The 18,307-nt window shown below is 35.2% G+C and overlaps 1 long non-coding RNA gene across 29 annotated transcripts in view; it reads left to right on the forward strand.

Annotated features, from left to right (window-relative positions):
* The window catches only part of LOC141502865 (uncharacterized), a 788,683-nt gene that overhangs the window by 208,923 nt on the left and 561,453 nt on the right, over positions 1–18,307 (forward strand). For 8 of the 29 annotated variants that reach the window (XR_012472692.1, XR_012472693.1, XR_012472684.1 and 5 more), the window contains one exon: positions 1,438–1,512. The exons of the other annotated variants lie outside the window; for them this stretch is intronic. This is a non-coding gene — a long non-coding RNA (uncharacterized LOC141502865). The remainder of the gene's footprint in view (positions 1–1,437; positions 1,513–18,307) is intronic. 29 annotated transcript variants of the gene reach the window in all.

Raw genomic sequence — 18,307 nt, forward strand, 5'->3', positions numbered from 1 at the left:
CTTTACATTTCTTTATTTGCATATGTTTATTTTTGTTTATCAAGTCTATCATTTCATTTCTGGAACAGTTCCTGGTGAGGAACTTCTTCTGCCAATATGTATCAACGTATTCTGTACAATTTATAGTCTTAGAAAATTGCACTGAGAGATTAAGTCACTTAATTCCTGGCTCTTACAACCAGTGTCAGAGGGACTGGAAAACAAATCTTTGACTCTGAGGTCAACTCCCTATGCTTTGTGATAACATGCTTCCAGTGAAAAGTATACTGGCTCTGGAGTCAGAGAAACTCCCTTCTAGATCTCCCTCTGATGTTTACTGCTTGTATGACATTGGGAAAGTCACTTAACTCTGTTTGCCTCAGTTTCCTATTCTGTAAAGTGAGGGAATTGTATTTGATGAGAGCTCTAAATTATTGATAATACACCACTATGATGACTTTCTTCTTCTTCTTCTTTCTTCCTCCTTCCTTCTTCTAGAACCATTCATTCAATTGATATTTTCCAGCTAAAATATAGACCTTCAAATCTATCCCATATCAAATTTCATTACCCTAGATTTGGCTCAAGATTCTAGCTTTCTGAGATTTTTGGAGGATGCTGACTTTGTTGCCTAACATACTAGCTAGTTTTCCCAGCTTTGTGTTAGCTGAAAATTTGATAAGTGCATCATCATTGATAAGAGTTTTAAATAGAACAAACAGCTAAAAGCAGAGGGAAGGGAAGGGAAGGAAGAGAAGAGAAGGGGAGAAATGGGAGAGAAGAAAGGAAAAGGGCAGCATCTTGAAATTCAGTGCGGGTGATTTTGATCCACTGGAAAATCTGAAACATTATTGAAGGAAGGATTGAAGAGAATAAAAAAGAATATAGATGCCACTAGAAAACATCACAGGGTCATCAAGAACAGCTCATATCAGATTAATCCCATTTCTTTTTAGTAGAGAATTACTGAACTTATAAATCAGGAGACTGATGTAGGCACAATTGGATTTCAGCAAAGGAATTTTCTAAAATCTCAAGCATTCCTCCTGTATAGCTTATAGTACAATTGAGATTCAGAGATGATTAAACGGCAAGGCCCAAAGTGTAGTAGTTAATGGATCAGAGTCAATTTAGACAGGAAATCTTTAGTGAAAAATTGATGGGACATAAGGGCAATTGGATTACTCAGTGTATAGGGCAATAGACCTGGAAACAGGAAGACTTTTGTTCAAATTGAATTTGGATACTTAATAGCTGTGTGACCCTGGGTAAGTCACTTAACCTTGTTTGCTTCAGTTTTTCAACTTGAAAATGGAGATTATAGCAGCAACTATATCCCAGAGTTGTTGTGAGGATTGCATGAAATCATAATTATAATCCGCACAGATTAGTGCCTGGCATATAGTAAGTGATAACTAAATGGTAGTTATAATTATCATTATTTTTATACTTGTAAAGCTCTTGGCACAGTTTTGGAAGGTAATAGGTGCTGCAAGTATACATGCTGTCTTCTCTCCTTTGACCCTTCACCAGGTGAGTGTGACAAGTCTTTGTCTTCTCTCCCTCCCCACCCCTCCTTTCCCTCCTCTTTCATCCCCTCCCTCCCCTCTCCTCCCCTCTCTTTTCCTTCCTTTCTATGTTTCTTTTCCTCTTTCCTTTTTTCTTCTTATCTCTTCCTTTAACTTTTTTTCACTAGAGGAAGGGAGAGAAATTGGACTTATAAAATCACTTGAATAAAGAACTCTTCAGTGAGGAAGATGCCTCTACCAATGTCTTCTCTATAACTCATTGTCTTACTCAAAGGGGACTACTAATTCAAAAGTATCAAACTCATAGGGGACTACTATTTCAATCACATATTAACTTTATTTATGCTTTATTGTATTTTTATTTCTTTTTAAAAATAATTTCCAATTACATTTTAATCTGATTTGCTGAACTCTTAGGAGGGTAATGAAATTCATGAACCTGTGTTTAACACTTCTTTCTTAAAGAGTTTCCTAGCATACTAAGAGTGACTCGTCTAAGATTACATATCCAGGATGTGTCAAAAGGTCTTCCTGGCTTTGATGGCATATCTCTACCTATTCTACCATGCTACTTCTGAAAGCAGGTACATGATAGATTCACAGTTTCATGAGTCATCATTTTTTCTATTATACTGTTAGTGAAATGATTGTTTTATTACATAAATAAAAATTAAAATCATAAAACACTTTTATCATGTGCTTTTCTTTTGGTGTCTGGGAATATCCAAAAGATTTGAGTTTCCCATCATCATGCATTTGTACCATATTTGTCATCTATTTCCTAAACCTCATTTGACATTTCCTTCAAGTTAAGTGGTTGGTAGATATCTTCCATTAAAAAAACAAACTATATTTGCAACATCTTTCCAGTATTTCATTCTCTCCTCTGTTACTGTCATTTACATAGGTTCTGGTCCTCATCATCCTAGGAATGGGCTATTGCAGTCCATCATCCTTTCAGCTCCCAAAGTGATTCTCCTAATATCTGGTTCTTGTCATATGAACCTTCTACTCAGAGTCCAGAAGCTCTCTCTCATCTCTCAGATAAAATATAAATTTCAGTTTGGTATTTGATGTCCATTTCTTTCAAGTCTTTTTTAGGCCTTATTCCTCTTCATATAATCCAGAATTCAGAAACTCTAGGCTTCTTGATGTTCCTCTCATAAGCTTTTCCATCTCCTCACTCAATGCTGTTGTGCTGGCTATCATGTTTGGAATGCTCTTGTTCCTTATCCAGTTTTCCTCAAAATTCAGATCAAATTCCATTTTCCCTTAGGAGACCTTTCTCTTCAATTTTCCATTAGAGACTTCCTTCTAGGATTACTTCTAGGATTGCTCTCTGTTTATCTTAAATGTGCAGTTGTTTGGCTCCTCCTTTAGAATGTAACCCCCCTGAGGACATGAACCCTGCTTTTACCTTTCTTTTTCTCCCTAGAGCTTAGGACAGTGCCCAATCACTACATAATTACATAATAAGTAGACTTGTAGACTGAATGATTGACGAATTGTACATGATGGTAGATGTGGCAAATTGCTTGAGCCATGATTTAAATCATATAAAATAATGAAGTTGGTAGTAGTAACAAGAGGAGTGTTTGAGCTGAGAGAGGGACAATGAACTTAGTGTCCCATATTTTTTGTCTAGGGGAACCTTCTGTCTTTCCTCCTTCATAATGAAATTTTGCAGCTTGAAACCTTGGATCTCCCTAAACATTCTCTTTGGCCTTGTAATTTAAGAGTTTACCATTTCTTTCTCCAACTCATTTTGCAGATAAGTCACTAGAGCCAACAGGATTAAGTGATTTGCCCAGTGTCACATAGCTAATACATATCTAAGGTTGGATTTGAACTCATAAAGATGAGTCTTTGACTGTATCCTGATACAGTAACTAATCACTATATCAACTACCTGCCTGACTCTATCTAGTCTAGATTACCATCTGTGACTTTTTCCAGTTCATGGCTTGGTTTCTAAAACTGGCTCCTTACACAGTAAGAAGTATTGATTATTTTTTTTAATTGAATGTTCCCCATCACCATTCTTCCCTCACATATGGAAGGGAAGAGGAAAGTTTAAGTTGGACCATGGATTCTGTATGAGCCGAATAATCAGATTTCATACCATCCTTAATGACCAGTACAGTAATTCTTTTATTCCCCCCATTTTAATTAAATTCATCCTTTTGTTTCATGCCATTCTTTATATACAATCTTAATATACAAAAGCACTCCAATTTATTATTTAATCCTTTCTTTTTTAAAGAGGAATCAGATTAATCATGTTCCATTACTGAGTTTTATACCACCAAGTCATGGTGATAAACTATCAGGCCAGATTTACCCTGTGTGATATGTTTACTTCGCTCTATTACTCACACTGTATTCAGATTCTTTATGACTCATAGACATTTGCATAGACACCAAGGTCATTTTTAAACTGGTCTCTTCATGAATATTTTCTACTGAGAGTTATTGGTCTTTTCCATTGTTATGTCACTCCCTATGTGGTATTTGGCTTGGTGAATATGTGTGGGCAGTTTTCTCTCTTCCTTTTCATCTTCATTTCAACAATCCCTTTCACTCAAATTTGCAAATCTCCAGGAAGCTGGTATGTGTGTAACATAGGTGATGCTCTGAAACCAAGTTTCAATTTGCTGTATCAAATGCACTGAATGACACAACAGATGTTTTTTTATCTGTGCCAAACTCTTGGTAACCTATTTAGGCGTTTTCTTGGAAGAATACTGCAGTGGTTTGTAATTTTCTTCTACAGTTTATTTTACAGATGAGGAAACTGAGTTAAACAGGCAAATGGCTTGCCCAGAGTCATACAACTAGTATCTAAAACCAGATAGAGCTAAATATACATACATATGTATCTTTAGATATATACTCATATAAATATATTCTTTTTATATTTTTAATATATAGATATATATATAGAGAGAGATATGAATGTATATATATATATATATATATATATATATATATATATACTCTATATTCATTCTCTCTCCTTTCATACTCTCTCCCTTTCTTTAGATGCATATATGTCTCTGCTCATATCTATTCATTTCTTTGATATTTTACAGCTTTTGTCCATCTTCATGTATTAGAAATACCTGTGGCATGATGGGTCAGATTAGATTTTAGGAATTTTATGCTTCCTTTGGTCAGGAATTTAAATGAGAAAATTGGGATTATTCAGATTAACAGGGTTTGTAACAATCTGTTCTTATAAGAATAATGGCCATGAAATATTGAAAGGAAGGAATTCTCTCTCAAAATGAAGGAAAAATAAATAAATAATAGATATTTTTCAACAGACTTTGCTTGATATCATAGGAACCTAAGGGATCCACAATATTTCCTAGTTTTTCAATTGTCTCAGGAAGTATTCATGAATGTCACTTATAGTCTGTATTTATAATGAATATCTTCCATTGGCATCGGCTGGCCCCAAAACTCTACTTCATGTCACATGCTAAAGCTGTCCTCTTGTGCTATGATTTCTCTTCAGCATGACTTTTCTGCTGTGTGGTCAGCTCAGTACCTTCTTCCTCTGACTACATACTCTGGCACATTAGCATGCCTAAATGCCTGTTGATTGATTTGCTAGTCTGTCCTTTATTAGTAGAACTGTCATTTGTCTGAGCTCATGTAGGATGCCATATCTTGATAAATGTTTACCCTCATTGGAAGTCTTCAAGCTCAAGCTGTACTACCATTTATCAGCTGTGTGATAGCATTGATTTCTTTTGTATGTGGATTGGACAGGTTGGTGCTAAGGTTCATACTACTCTAAAATGTGATGGTTCCAGTTTTCTCCTAGTTGTTCTTAGCTATACAGAGAATTTATAATGGTCCTCCAGCACTCTAGATATTAGCAAGAAGAAATTTTAAATTCTCTTAATCTGGTTAGTAGTCATAGCTCATTCACCAAAGGATCAGCTTTAATAATGGAATTCATGATTAGAGAATCTATCCTCTTAAGTTTTACCTAATTATTTATAGCCCAACTATCTTCATGCAAAAGGATTTAACTGAAGCAAGATTTTTTGAACTGAATTTATTCTCCTTTGAAGATCAACTAAAATCAGAGAGCAGGTGGGCCCTTCTATGGAGAGTTTAAGCAATGAAGTTGATGTAGTTGTTTGGAGAATTGGGGAATATTTATTTTAGTCAGTGTTTGATACTGGCTGAAGAATGAATAAGAGAGCTGTTGATATATTGGTATCAATGCTGTTATGATGATATCAAGTAGAATTTCAGAACTCTTCCAGAAAAGTTGTAAAAATGGTTGTGGGCCCCATGTGTGAAAGTCAACTCCTCCAAAAAGAAAGGTATCTGTTTAAGACCTTCTGATCTGTCAGATATGAAGTTTAATTGACTAAAGTAAATTGGTGAGGTTTATAACATTTGAAGATTTTGTACATTATCATTATTTTTCTTTTTTTATTAACATGGAATGCTATTTTCTATATGCCTACTGAAACTCTTGCAGCAGTTAAATGGCACACTAGAATAGTGTTCTGAACTTGATTCAGGAGGATTCATCTACATGAGTTCAAATCTAGCCTCAGACACTTAACTAATTGTGTTATCCACAGCAAATCATTTAACCTGCAGTTCCTCATCTATAAAATTAGCTAGAGAAGGAAATGGTAAGCCATTCCAGTGTCTTTAACAAGAACATCCCAAATAGAGTCACAAAAGGTCAGATATGATACAAATGACTCAGTCACAACTGAAACTCCCAAATTATCCTTAAAGATCTGCCTAACAAAATCAGAATAATATAAGTACATAAATTATCATATAACTTATTAAGAGTTATTTGATTAAATTGGAAATGGTAGAGGTAAGAAGTCAGTGAGAGTTTATTTAGAGAGGCATTTCTTTGATAATTTTCAGCCTATGGACTTACCAACTCCATTTTTTCCACTTATAAAAAATTCCAATAATTAATCAACTCACTAGAACAATAGGAAAAAAATTATCCTTGTTGATGAGCCACTAATTAGGTATATTTGTTTCTTAGTTCAGTGCCTAACATAAAGTTGGTACTATATAAAAAATCTAGCTATTACTATTACTTATACTTTTATCATTGCATTACTATTATGATGATCATGATGTAATTTCAGATTGCATGATTTCATCCATATGGTGCTATTTATGATGCTTCAGATCTGAAGTCCTTGAGGGACAGACATTGGAAGCTGCTATGATTGCAAAATAATCATTACTTAGTGCTTAATGCCCTACTGATGAGCATCATTAAACTTAGCTTGCACACTCCCTTGCAAACATAGTTGAAACCTTCCCAGCTTGTTATGATTTTTTGATATTTTATGACTTGATGGCATAAATTTTGTGAATTTAGAGTCATTTCCTTCTCAATAAGCATTTAGCAGGTACCTATTATATAGCAAGCACTGTGCTAGGTGCTTCAGATTCAAAGACAAAAACAAAAATTTCCTTGGTCTTTAGGAGATTACACTCTAGTTTATGATGGAGTGTCAGAATAGGCCCTTAATGGAGATTTAAATAAATCACTAAATGATGCCAGTATTCTCCTATTATAGACAACCAGAATTGGAGGTATTTGCTTGAAGAAAACTCTAGAACTTTCAAGGATATCCAGGAGTTCAAGGTCAAGCATGGAAAATACAAGTCTAATTTATATCCTTCATTAGAAAATCAGAAAACAACAGCAACAGGAAAAACCTGAAACAAATCAAAACATTAAAAAAGTATCCTCAGACCACCAGAAAATGGAGTTGTATTCTTTTCTTGAAAATCTCTAGCAGACTCCAAATTTCTTCCTCTTTCCCTGTCCTGCCTTAGCATTTGATGCTCCAGACTTAAACCCAAATCATAGTGTGATTCTTCTTATTACAGTCCGTTATGTTGGTAAATTGCTACATTTAAATTTATTTTTTAAAAAGATGAGCATGGAACAACTAATTGGAACAATGGATAGAGCACAGGCCCTGGCAATCAGGAGGACTTGAGTATAGATCCAGATTTAGACACTTGAGCTTTACTAAAAAAAAAAAAAAAAAAAAAAAAATAAACAGTGTGATCCTGGACAAGTCACTTACCCTGATTGCTTTTCTTAAAAAAGGAAAAAAAAAACATGAGCATAAGCTCCACTGTACAAATTTATAACCATGATAATTCCAGTTTTGGTGTGCATAAGATGAAAAAACTTCAAAACAACAAAGCTAACAGATTCTGTTAGTCCTATTTAAAAGAACAGGAAGAAGTTTCATATCACCTTGAACACAGCGAACAATAGGATACTATGTAGTCAGTGAACTAAGTTTAAATTCTAGGATCAGGCAGAGCTAGCATTTCAGATTAGGCCTCCTTTCGTCCTGTCAACTGCAAAATAAACTGACCTCCACTGGAGAAGGTTTGTTTGGTTAATCTGTATATGTGGACTTAACTTTAAAATACAATAGTTCAGCTCTCCTCTTCAACACCAAATGTCAACAGTTTAGGATAGCAGTGTTCTGTTCTTTAATTCCATACTATAACATGAGATGTTGCACCAAAATGAGAGCGAGAGCGAGAGAGCGAGAGAGCGAGAGAGTAAGAGAGTGAGAGAGAGAGAGAGGGGAGAGAGAACACCTTGGAAATTTGGTGCTATGAGAAATATGTGCAGACTTTATTTGATTTCTCTAAGCTATTTTAGCCTGGATTTTTCCCTGTAATTAGAGGATCTGACTTCATTCATTATAACTAAGTAAATTTCAATATTTAATTATAAATATTGAAACAAACTTCAGCTCTTTCAGTTTTCATTTTCCTTTGGTACACCAATTGATTTTTTTTCTTTTACGTATCTCCATGGATTCACCTTTAAAGGAGACCACATAAATTCAGAGTTTGGAGTGAACACACTGCCTAAGGCTTCAAACAGCAAATGAGAAACATTGATTAACGTCTTAGTTGGTAAGGAGGCAATGTCATCCTCAGGATTTGTTATCCTGCAGACTCAGAATAAGCCTTTCTTCTTTTGTATCTGAGGTTAAATGAGAATCACAGACATGGAAATTTAGTGTTTTGAGACTGAGGGGAGGCTTACACTTGTGTGTTGGGTTCCTCTCCCTTACCTCATTTCTTTCTATTTTTATCTACTTATAGGGCAACAAGCCCTGCTCTATCACAAAGCTCTGCAACCCTTGTACTTTGTAGAAAGTCCCATTTCCATCTCCCTCTTCCAATTTTTCCTGGCTTGAGACCCAGGAAACCACCTTTGCAACCCCAATATCATTGGTGGGGGAATAACAGCCAAAAAAATAAAACAACCTCAGGGACAGAATATGAGGGAAATTCTCCATCATCTGGCTATCATTCTAAGTCCAATTCCCAGTATGGATTTGGGTCTTTGTTATCTTTGAGATAAGATATTGTCCTTTGTGCTTGAGCCACATTTGTGATTTGCCAGAACACTTTTGATGGTCCCTATTCTGATATCATGGTCTTCTTTGAGAAGAATTATAAACAGCATCATTAATTAAAACAGCAACAGTCCATGTATCCAACAGCAAACTAAATAGTATGTTTTTAGTTTTAAGACTGATGATCTTCAGAAGATGTTTGCATTTAGATTTTCCTGCCTCACTGTATCAAGTAGTAACTACCTTAGATTCACACTCAGCTTTCAGATATTCTAGTACTGTTTTGGGGTAGGTACTATTCTGAAATGTCTCTGCCCACATATTTACCCCTTTGCTACTCATTTTATGGCACTTTCTGATCTGTTTTTGGGGAATCATACAAGTAACAACAAATTAAAAATCACCTGGGGTCCTTAGAAGCATTTAGGACCCTCTTCTTCTCCTACTTCCTCCTCTGTTCTTCTTTCCATGTTCCCACTACAGGATTCCTATATTACAAAGAGGAAAAATATAATAAGGAGGATTGGGAATGAGGCTAAAGGTTTCACTTTTTGTAAGATGGGGGAGTTGGGTATTGAGGTTAGAATTCAAAATTAAACTATTCTAGGGAACAAAAGAAGCCCTACTTTTAATATCCTATTCTAGCTTCTCAAGGAAGTACTGTATCACATACCATAATTTGTTCAGCCATTTTCTTAATTATTGTTGATTCACTTCCAAAACTCCCCTCAATTTTCAGTTCTTTGCCTTTACAAAACTAGCTGCTAAAACCTTTTGTGTGCATATGGATTCTTTTGTTCTCTTCTGGATATTGTTAAAATAGATACTGTTGAGAGACTTAAGAACTCTGATCGATACATTGGTCCAAAAGAGTAATGTTGAAACCTTCTATGTACTTCCTGACAGAAGTGATATATTCAAGAGACAGAATGAGATCTATACTTCATTCTGTTTATGGACAATATAGGAATTCGTTTGACTTGATTATGCATATTTGTTACAAATTTTTCTTCATTTTTTCCCATGGAGGAAAGATAGGAGAAAGGAAAATATATCCCTGATAGCTGAAAACAACTACAACAATAAAAGAAGAGGATATTATGGAATCTGAATCAGCCCTACTCCTAGCTTCAGTTTTTATATCCCTTTAGGCTAGGAATAAATTAAGATCTGATTATTGTGTTTCTCAGTTAGGACACTAAATGATCCTAGAAAGAGCAAACTGTCAGTGCAGAACCCAATTCTCATTCCCTTCTTTGCATTGAATCATGTGTTAGATTGAAATAGCCAGCAAGCCCTGATTCCTAGAGAGTTAACTTAAGTGTATGGGGGAAGAAATATAGGTCACCTACACTTGCATTTCTTTATTTTCTTTCTAGTTGATTCTTCTGTGAGTAACATGAGGTGTCTGTCTGCACAGGAACTGTCACTGTACCCCATTGGCACTCTAATAATGTCATCTAATAATGTTATCATGCAACATTTCCCCATTTTTTTCCTCACCTCCCACCATGGCTGCCATTAGACACAGATATGTATATGTGTCTATCTATCTACAGAACCATTTTATACATAGTTTTGTTTATTAATTCTTTTCTATATCTTAGCTAGATGAAATGTCTTTCTCAAGAGCATACAATGCAGGATGTAGGATTTAAATCCAGGTCCTCTCATTCAAGAGCCAGTTATTTTGGCTAAACCAAAGCCTTCCTTGGATTTTCTATCACAACATAAAGGCTGAAATTTCTGGACTTTAAAAATATGCACATTGAGGAATAGTAATAAAGGCTATTAACAATCCTTGCATGAAATAATTAAACATGCAGATGGGTATGATTTCTTTATATTAGTATCACAGGACTATTGTTATGTAGCTAGAAGAATTTTAAAAGTTTTAAAATCCAATCCTCTCATTTTATAAATGAGGAAACTGTGCTCAGGAGAGTTTCAGTGAGTTTTCCAAAGTCACATAGGCATTAAGTGGTCACCAATAATCAAAGCAAAATTTTCTAATCCCTAGAGCATTGCTCTGTACCTCATTTTCCACCCCCAACTCCAAAGAACACATCAAGAAATTGTCAAATAACTGAATTTTGAAAGGTTCAGGTTCAGTTCTTTTGATTTGTTTCAAGCTTTTTTTGTATTGAAAATTAAAAACAATCCAACTGAGTTTATTCATATTATATAATATACAAACAAGAGTTAGGATCACTTAGTGGATTTATGAGTTCAGAAAAGTATATTTTATTGTCCCTACCTTTTTATTTTTCCCTGGGTGATTGCTTATGTTACCTTCTCCTCCTCCTAGCTTTGGTCAAGATTTTGTAACCTTTCATGAACCAAGTAAATGGGGATACTTCTACTTAATAAACTGATAATCTTCTGTAATGGATTGAGCCTATTTTTCCTCTGACTTTTTGGAATAAGTGGTTGTGACTTTATTTTTAAAGGAAACATTATGGAAGATAGACTAACTGCTTTTTTTTGAAATTTGGTAAGATCAATGCAGAGGGGAAAGTGTAGCTTTCTTCACTTCCTAATTCTTGTTGAATGTCAACAGCTTTCCCATGTCTGCTTTAGAATGTCATGAATAGGAGCTAGCTATTTCTTGATTTCCATGAGCTTGAGGTGCTGGGGGAAGAGTAATACACCAGCAGTTAGAGAATCTGTCATATCCAAGTAAAACTGAGGAAGAAATTCTAGTTAGCTTTCTCAGAGATAGGGCTGCAAGATGAAAACACACACGGTCACACAAACACACACACACACACACACACACACACAGACACAACACGAAAATGGATGACTCAGTATTGCCTTGAACCCGAGTGAGAAAATTCATTTTGACAAATTCAAAGTCCAGAGCAACCTTCTGCACATGGATCCTCAGATGCCTCTTTCTTTTCCCATGAGTTGCTTGTTCTGTAGTCAAAGTTACAGAGGAAAAGAGAATAATAGTTGGCTCATGTATGTAAAACTAAATTGGTGCCTTTGAGTATATGGGTTTCCCCCCCTCCTTTTGGTACAGATCTGTAATTTCACCAGAATTGAGAATTCCCAAGATGGAAATTCTTTTCACTAGGGCAGATCCATGACTCACCTGAAACAATATCTTAGAGAATTTCAAGAGGCTCAGAGAAGTTGTTTGTCCTTCATTTTCTGATATGCTTAGGTCACAGAAGCAATGTGTGTGAGAGTTAGAACTTGAACTCAGATCTTAATGAATCTTAGACTGGTTCTTTATCCACTAAGTAAGTGATCTGAATAGTATACTACATAATGTAAATAAACTCAGCAGAATTGTTTTTATTTTTCATTATAGGAGAGGTGGCATAACTTCTCAAACTCAAAACAACTGAACCTTATATTTCAAATCAGGTCATTTTATAATTTCCTGATGTTGCATGGGGTGAGGTGGGGGATGGGGTGGTGGTGGTGGAGAGGTGGACCGCAATGAGGCATAAAACAGAACTATTGTAATTAGAGAATTTTGGCTTGATTACTGATGACCACTTAATACCTGTGTGACTCTGGGGAAGTCACTTCAACTCTCTGGACCTCAGTTTGCTCAATCTGTAAAATGAGAGGATTGTATTTTAAAGCTGTAAAAAGTTCTTTCCAGCTTTACAACTAGAACCTATTTGAACAAAAATATTTATAACAGATCTTTTTGTTGTGGCTAAGAATTGAAAATAGAAGGGATCATTAATTGATAATTGACTAAATAAGCTATATGATTTCAATGTAATATTATTGTGCTATAAGAAATGACAAGGGGCAGCTCAGTGGTGAAATGGATGGAGCACTGACCCTGGGCTCAGGAGGACCTGAGTTGAAATCCAGCCTCAGACACTTTATAATTGCCTAGCTTTGTGACTTTGGGCAAGTCACAACCACATTGCCTTAAATAAAGAAAATTAAAAATTAAAAAAAAATAATAAGTGGGAAATTTTCAGGAAAGATTCATATGATTTAATGTATAGTGAAGAGAACAGAACCAGATGAAGTTAGACAGAAACAGCAATATTTTTTGATGAAGAACTGTGAATATCTTAACTATTCTTAGCAATACAGTGATCTGATATAATCCCAAAGGACTAATGATGAAATTTACTATGAGCCTCTAAAGAAAGAACTGATGTTGATTGAATACAGACTGAAGCAGACTGTTTTTCACTTTCCTTCTTTCATCTTTTGTCTTCTTGTTCAAAATGACTAATATTTTGCTAGTTTCTTTTTACCATTTCACAAAATTGCATATGATACCCTATATCTGATTATTTACCATCTCAGAGAGGATGAAGTGGAGGGAAGGAGTAATAGAATTTGGAATTCAAAACTTTAAACTGTTAAAAAAAAGAGTGATGACAATGATTATTCCAGCCAAGGTCCCAAAAAGCATTCACCCCACCATGATAAAATTCTTCTTTCCCTTCCATTAGATAATGCTTGAAGGTTTAAACAGTATTTCATAGTTATCATTTGTGAGGTAAGTACAATTATTAATTCTTTTTAACAGATGTGAAAATTTAAGACTCAAGAGAGATTTATATCCATTTTACATTGCTATATAAATAAATAAATGTCACTATCCTCAAGTGATGGCTCTTAAGAGCCAGACCATAAAGAAAAAAGGTATTGTTTAGCATCAGTTTAAATTTCAGATCTTTTTAGCTTCAACAGGACTTTGCAGATTGGCTTCTCTCTAGCCCATCACCACAAGAAATACCTCAGCTGTATTTCATGTACTGAAGCAAGCAAAGATGATTTCAAAATTAATTTCTCCCAAACTAACTTTTTCCAACTTCCTTTTCTAACTACAGTGTTAGGTAAGTCTTACAAAGTTATAAGATGCTATTTCCCCCTTCCCCAATGTGACTTTATTATGTTACATGTCATTTTCTTTTTAGGTAAAATGTTTGCTGGTTTCTGAGAGGCAGTGACATAAAGGATAGAAAAGTGGTTTTAAAGTCAGAAAGATCTGTCACATTTCTGATATATACTGCTTGTGTGATATTAGACAAGTCACTTAGCTTTTTTTATTTTTGGCAAATAAATCAGGTTTAAGATACTTGCTCAAGGTCATATAGCTAATGTGTCATGTGTCTAATTTCAGATTTGAACTCAGGTCCTCCTGACTCCAGGGCTGGTGCTCTATCTCTGTACCATGTAGTTGCCTCCACTTAACTTTTTAACAATCTCTCTTTAATATTTCAAGTTGTACTATTCATTGACAGAGAAAATTCTCATCTGGAAGCTCCCTATTCCAATAAAATAAATGCATCCATTGATTAATATTTATAACATATTACATTATTATTATCACATATAAATCTTATTGATTTCTCTAAAATAGAGATTTTTAATCTGGAAGTCTTGATCCTTTCAAAATGATGCTATTGCTTAATATAATTAATCTGTCAAAAGGGCCAAATGCATTATTTAAAATGTCCTATAAATGGCCCATCAGTCTAATTCCAGAGAAAAGATGAAACTGATTTCTTCTTTGGTAAAGAAATAGAAGATTGTGATTATGGAAAATTATCAAATATGGACATATTTTCTACAAGTTGTTTTCTAAAAACAATTTCTCTTTGTTTGTAGGGAAAAGTTCTTAAATAGGAGGTGGAGATTTTATAGAACAAGAGTACATGACTGACAGTCCATCTTCTTTTCACATATACCTCAGATGACATCCATTTCACCAATTCTCTTGTGCAATTCTTTGTTAGTCATCAATTGTACTTTATTCACATCTATCACATTGCCCTTCAGTGATATGGATCTTTATTTCTTCAAGTCCTTTGGTATTCCATGACTCAAAGACAATTGTTATCACTAACCACAAAGGAAAAAAAATAAAGTGAATAAAGAATTCCTGTTATACAGACTGTGGCTGCATGACTACTCCATAAATCAATGAATCAGCACAGTCACTTCAGATGGAAACTGCTGGGTTGATGGGGAGAACAAGCTAGCTAGACATTTGGAAATTTTTAAAGATTCCTGAGCTCCCTGCTTCCCCCCTTCCCCCACCCCACTGATGGAAAGTTCAAGGAAGCTCCTTGAAGACAGGGAGCAATTTTTTTAATGCTTTCTTTTTATTTCAGACATTTAACAGTATTTTGCATAAAAAACCATGAATAGATGATTGTTGATTGCTTTTTGTCTAAAACAAAGATCTGACTTGTTTTTTTTTTTTTTTTTTTTGCAAGGCAGTGGGGTTAGGTAACTTGCCCAGAGTCACACACACACACACACACACACACACACACACACACACACACACACACACTGACATATAGAGAGAAATGGAGATGTATGTTTTGTTAAAGATGTCTCACCATAGTGTGGCCTTTTGTGATACAGTGAATCATATTTTGAAATCTTAAAAGTCAGGGATCAGCCTTGTAGCTGCAGAGGTACCCAGTGTTCCTGATTACTATTGAGTGGTCCATATGGTCGTGCACAACATCAAACATGCATGTCTCAATGGACCTTGGAACACATTTTAGCCTTCAGGCTTCCTTGTCCTGAAAGAACAACTGTCCAGCTGTTTTCCCTGAGGCACAGAAATGGTATCAAGATTTTACCTTGAAGATGTACAGGTATTGCTAGCAATAAGCAGCAAAGCTGTAAGTCAAGTGCCCTTTTAAATGCTAGTACCTTGAGGAAATACTATTTATAGGAGAATTTTGGTGAATCTGCTTGGGTCTCTCCTGAAGGACTTTATCAGCATAAACACAATAGCTTAAGGTTTAAAAGTATTTTTACCTCTCTTAGCAATGACTTCCAATTACACTTATTTCCAGAAACAACATATAAGAGTTACATGTTGCCTGAATTTCTTCAACATTTCAGATCAGTTCTAAAATAGGATGCTTACCTTCTGAGGGAGTTGAATAAATACTAATGATAATAAGCAAATGAGGAAAAGCAGAAACTAATGCACAGAAAAGAAGTGAGAACACCTTTGGGAGGGGGAAAATCCCGCTTGTGCACTGATGAATAGTTTGAAGGCTATGAAATGAATCTTGACTTAACAAGACCTCTCATATGGTGAGGCCCTATATGTGACATAGGCCTCTTGTGGTTTAAAGGGAGATAGAGTTGATATGGGCAAAAATGATGTGTCTTCTTCCTATCTTTATTCCAAGGGAGATTTTAATTCCTTTTATGAGTGGAAGCAGGAAGTTGGGACAAGAGATTATTCTGTTCTGAGAAAGGGGATAGCAGGCTAGAATTAAATCTATTTATTCCCTTAAATGCTATTAGTCTAAGGGATATTATTAGGTTAAGTCTAACTTCTGATCACTGTACCATTTTTATTAGGAGTTGGGGATCCCAAACTATAAATCAAAGGCTTGACTCTCTTTCCATAGAAAATCAGTTCTATAATGTAGAATCTAGCAAATAGTCAAGCAGTCTATTTTTCCATATCATTGCAGAAAAGAAATTAGAAAAGGTATATGTAGGAGAATATACACCAGAAAATACAGAGTAAAAGGGCTCTCCATTGGTACATTGGTAATGAGATAACTAAGCAAGAGAGAGAGAGAGAGAGAGAGAGAGAGAGAGAGAGAGAGAGAGAGAGAGAGAGAGAGAGAAGAGGAGCTTGGCCATCCCAAGGTTATCAAATGGGAGACAGAGATGTGTGAAGATTGCCTGCTTCTCTCATGTGTTTCCAGACTCTTTTCCCTCAGTAACCTCAAGGAAGATTGACCTCATCCATCTTTAGTCTTGAAACTGGAAGAAAGGGAAAAGTCCTAAAGAAGACTGAAGAGCTCTCTGCTCCTGTTCCTTGCCTTTAAGCTAGGGCAGGGTAACTCTTTGGTGTTTTGGAACTTTGGGATGCAATTGTCCTGACATGTTGAGGTTCTCATCTCTTCCTTCTTCTATAGCTTTCAGATGTATCATTCAGTTTTTCTTTGCCTATTACTAGTAGAAAACAATAGGCAAACCCTGTCATTAGTGGAGAGAAGTCACACCATGCAAAGACTGAAAGAAAATGTGTGTTGTGTCCTTGGGAAAGCTAGCACCAGATCCCTGTCCATAGTATGAAATTATAATATTGCTTTAGAATTACCAATATACAAGGCTGTTATAACCTGAAATTACTATTGCATCAAATTGTTTCTATTTTATTTTGAAGCCTTGAATTAGAAACAGAACTGGAAAGGACTTTAGAGACTACTTAGTAGAGCATATAGGTTAACAACAACCCCTATATGTGTGACTAATAATCTTCCAGTCTCTGTTTGAGATGAAATACTAGATAGACCATGGGATTTGGCTTCAGAAGTATCTGAGTTCAAATCTAGTCTCAGACACTTTCTAACTGTGTGATCCTGAGTAAACCACTTACTCTCTTTTGGACTATTTCCTCAACTTTAAAATGGGGATAATAATACCTAACTCCTACAGTTGCTTTGAAGTTCAAATGATAAAATATTTGTAAAGCACTGAGCATTGTGTCTGGCACATGTAGGTACCATATCAATGTTATTATTGTTGTGGAAAGAAACCCACTTCTTCCTAAGAAAACCAATTTCACTTCTGGGTATTTCTTATTAGTATTAATCCTCCCAATTTTGCCCACACTCAGTAGTTGGGGGGTTCTCTTTCTTTCCCCCACCCTTTTACCATTTTTTAAGGTTTTTGTTAGGCAAATGGGGTTACATGGTTTGCCCAAGGCCACACAATTAGGTAATTATTAAGTGTTTGAGGCCGGATTTGAACCCAGGTACTCCTGACTCCAGGGCCAGTGCTTTATCCACTGCACCACCTAGCCACCCCTTGTACCGTTTTCTAATGGTCATAATGCTTCTATAGTAGTCATACAATGTTTTGGGTTTTTGCAATGCAAATGGAGTTAAGTGTCTTGCCCAAGGCCATACAACTAAGTAATTATTGAGTAACTGAGGCTGGATTTGAACTCAGGTACTCCTGACTCCAGGACCAGTGCTCTATCCACTGCACCACCTAGCTGCCCCTCTATTTCTTTTTTAAAAGCTATTTTATTTAAATTCATTTTAGTGATATCTTTTTTAAATAATGAGAATGAATTAATTTAATAATGAGAATTTCTTACAATATTCCTCCATTTCCCCACTCATAGAAAACCATTCTACTTAACAAATAATATACAAAAGAGACAAAAAGCAGTAAAATTAATATATATATATATATATATATATATATATATATATATATATAAGCATGAAAATATATGTTATTTGCCATACCTTTTGATCTGCAACCTCTGCAAAAGAATTGAAACTCTTTCTCATATCACTTCCTTGGTGACATGTTTGCTCTTTATAATTTTGTAATATTTTCTTTTGAGTGTTTTGCAGTTCTTTCTACTTACATCATTGTAGTCATATG

Source organism: Macrotis lagotis, chromosome X, assembly GCF_037893015.1.
Source record: "Macrotis lagotis isolate mMagLag1 chromosome X, bilby.v1.9.chrom.fasta, whole genome shotgun sequence".
Taxonomy (NCBI): Eukaryota; Metazoa; Chordata; class Mammalia; order Peramelemorphia; family Peramelidae; genus Macrotis; species Macrotis lagotis.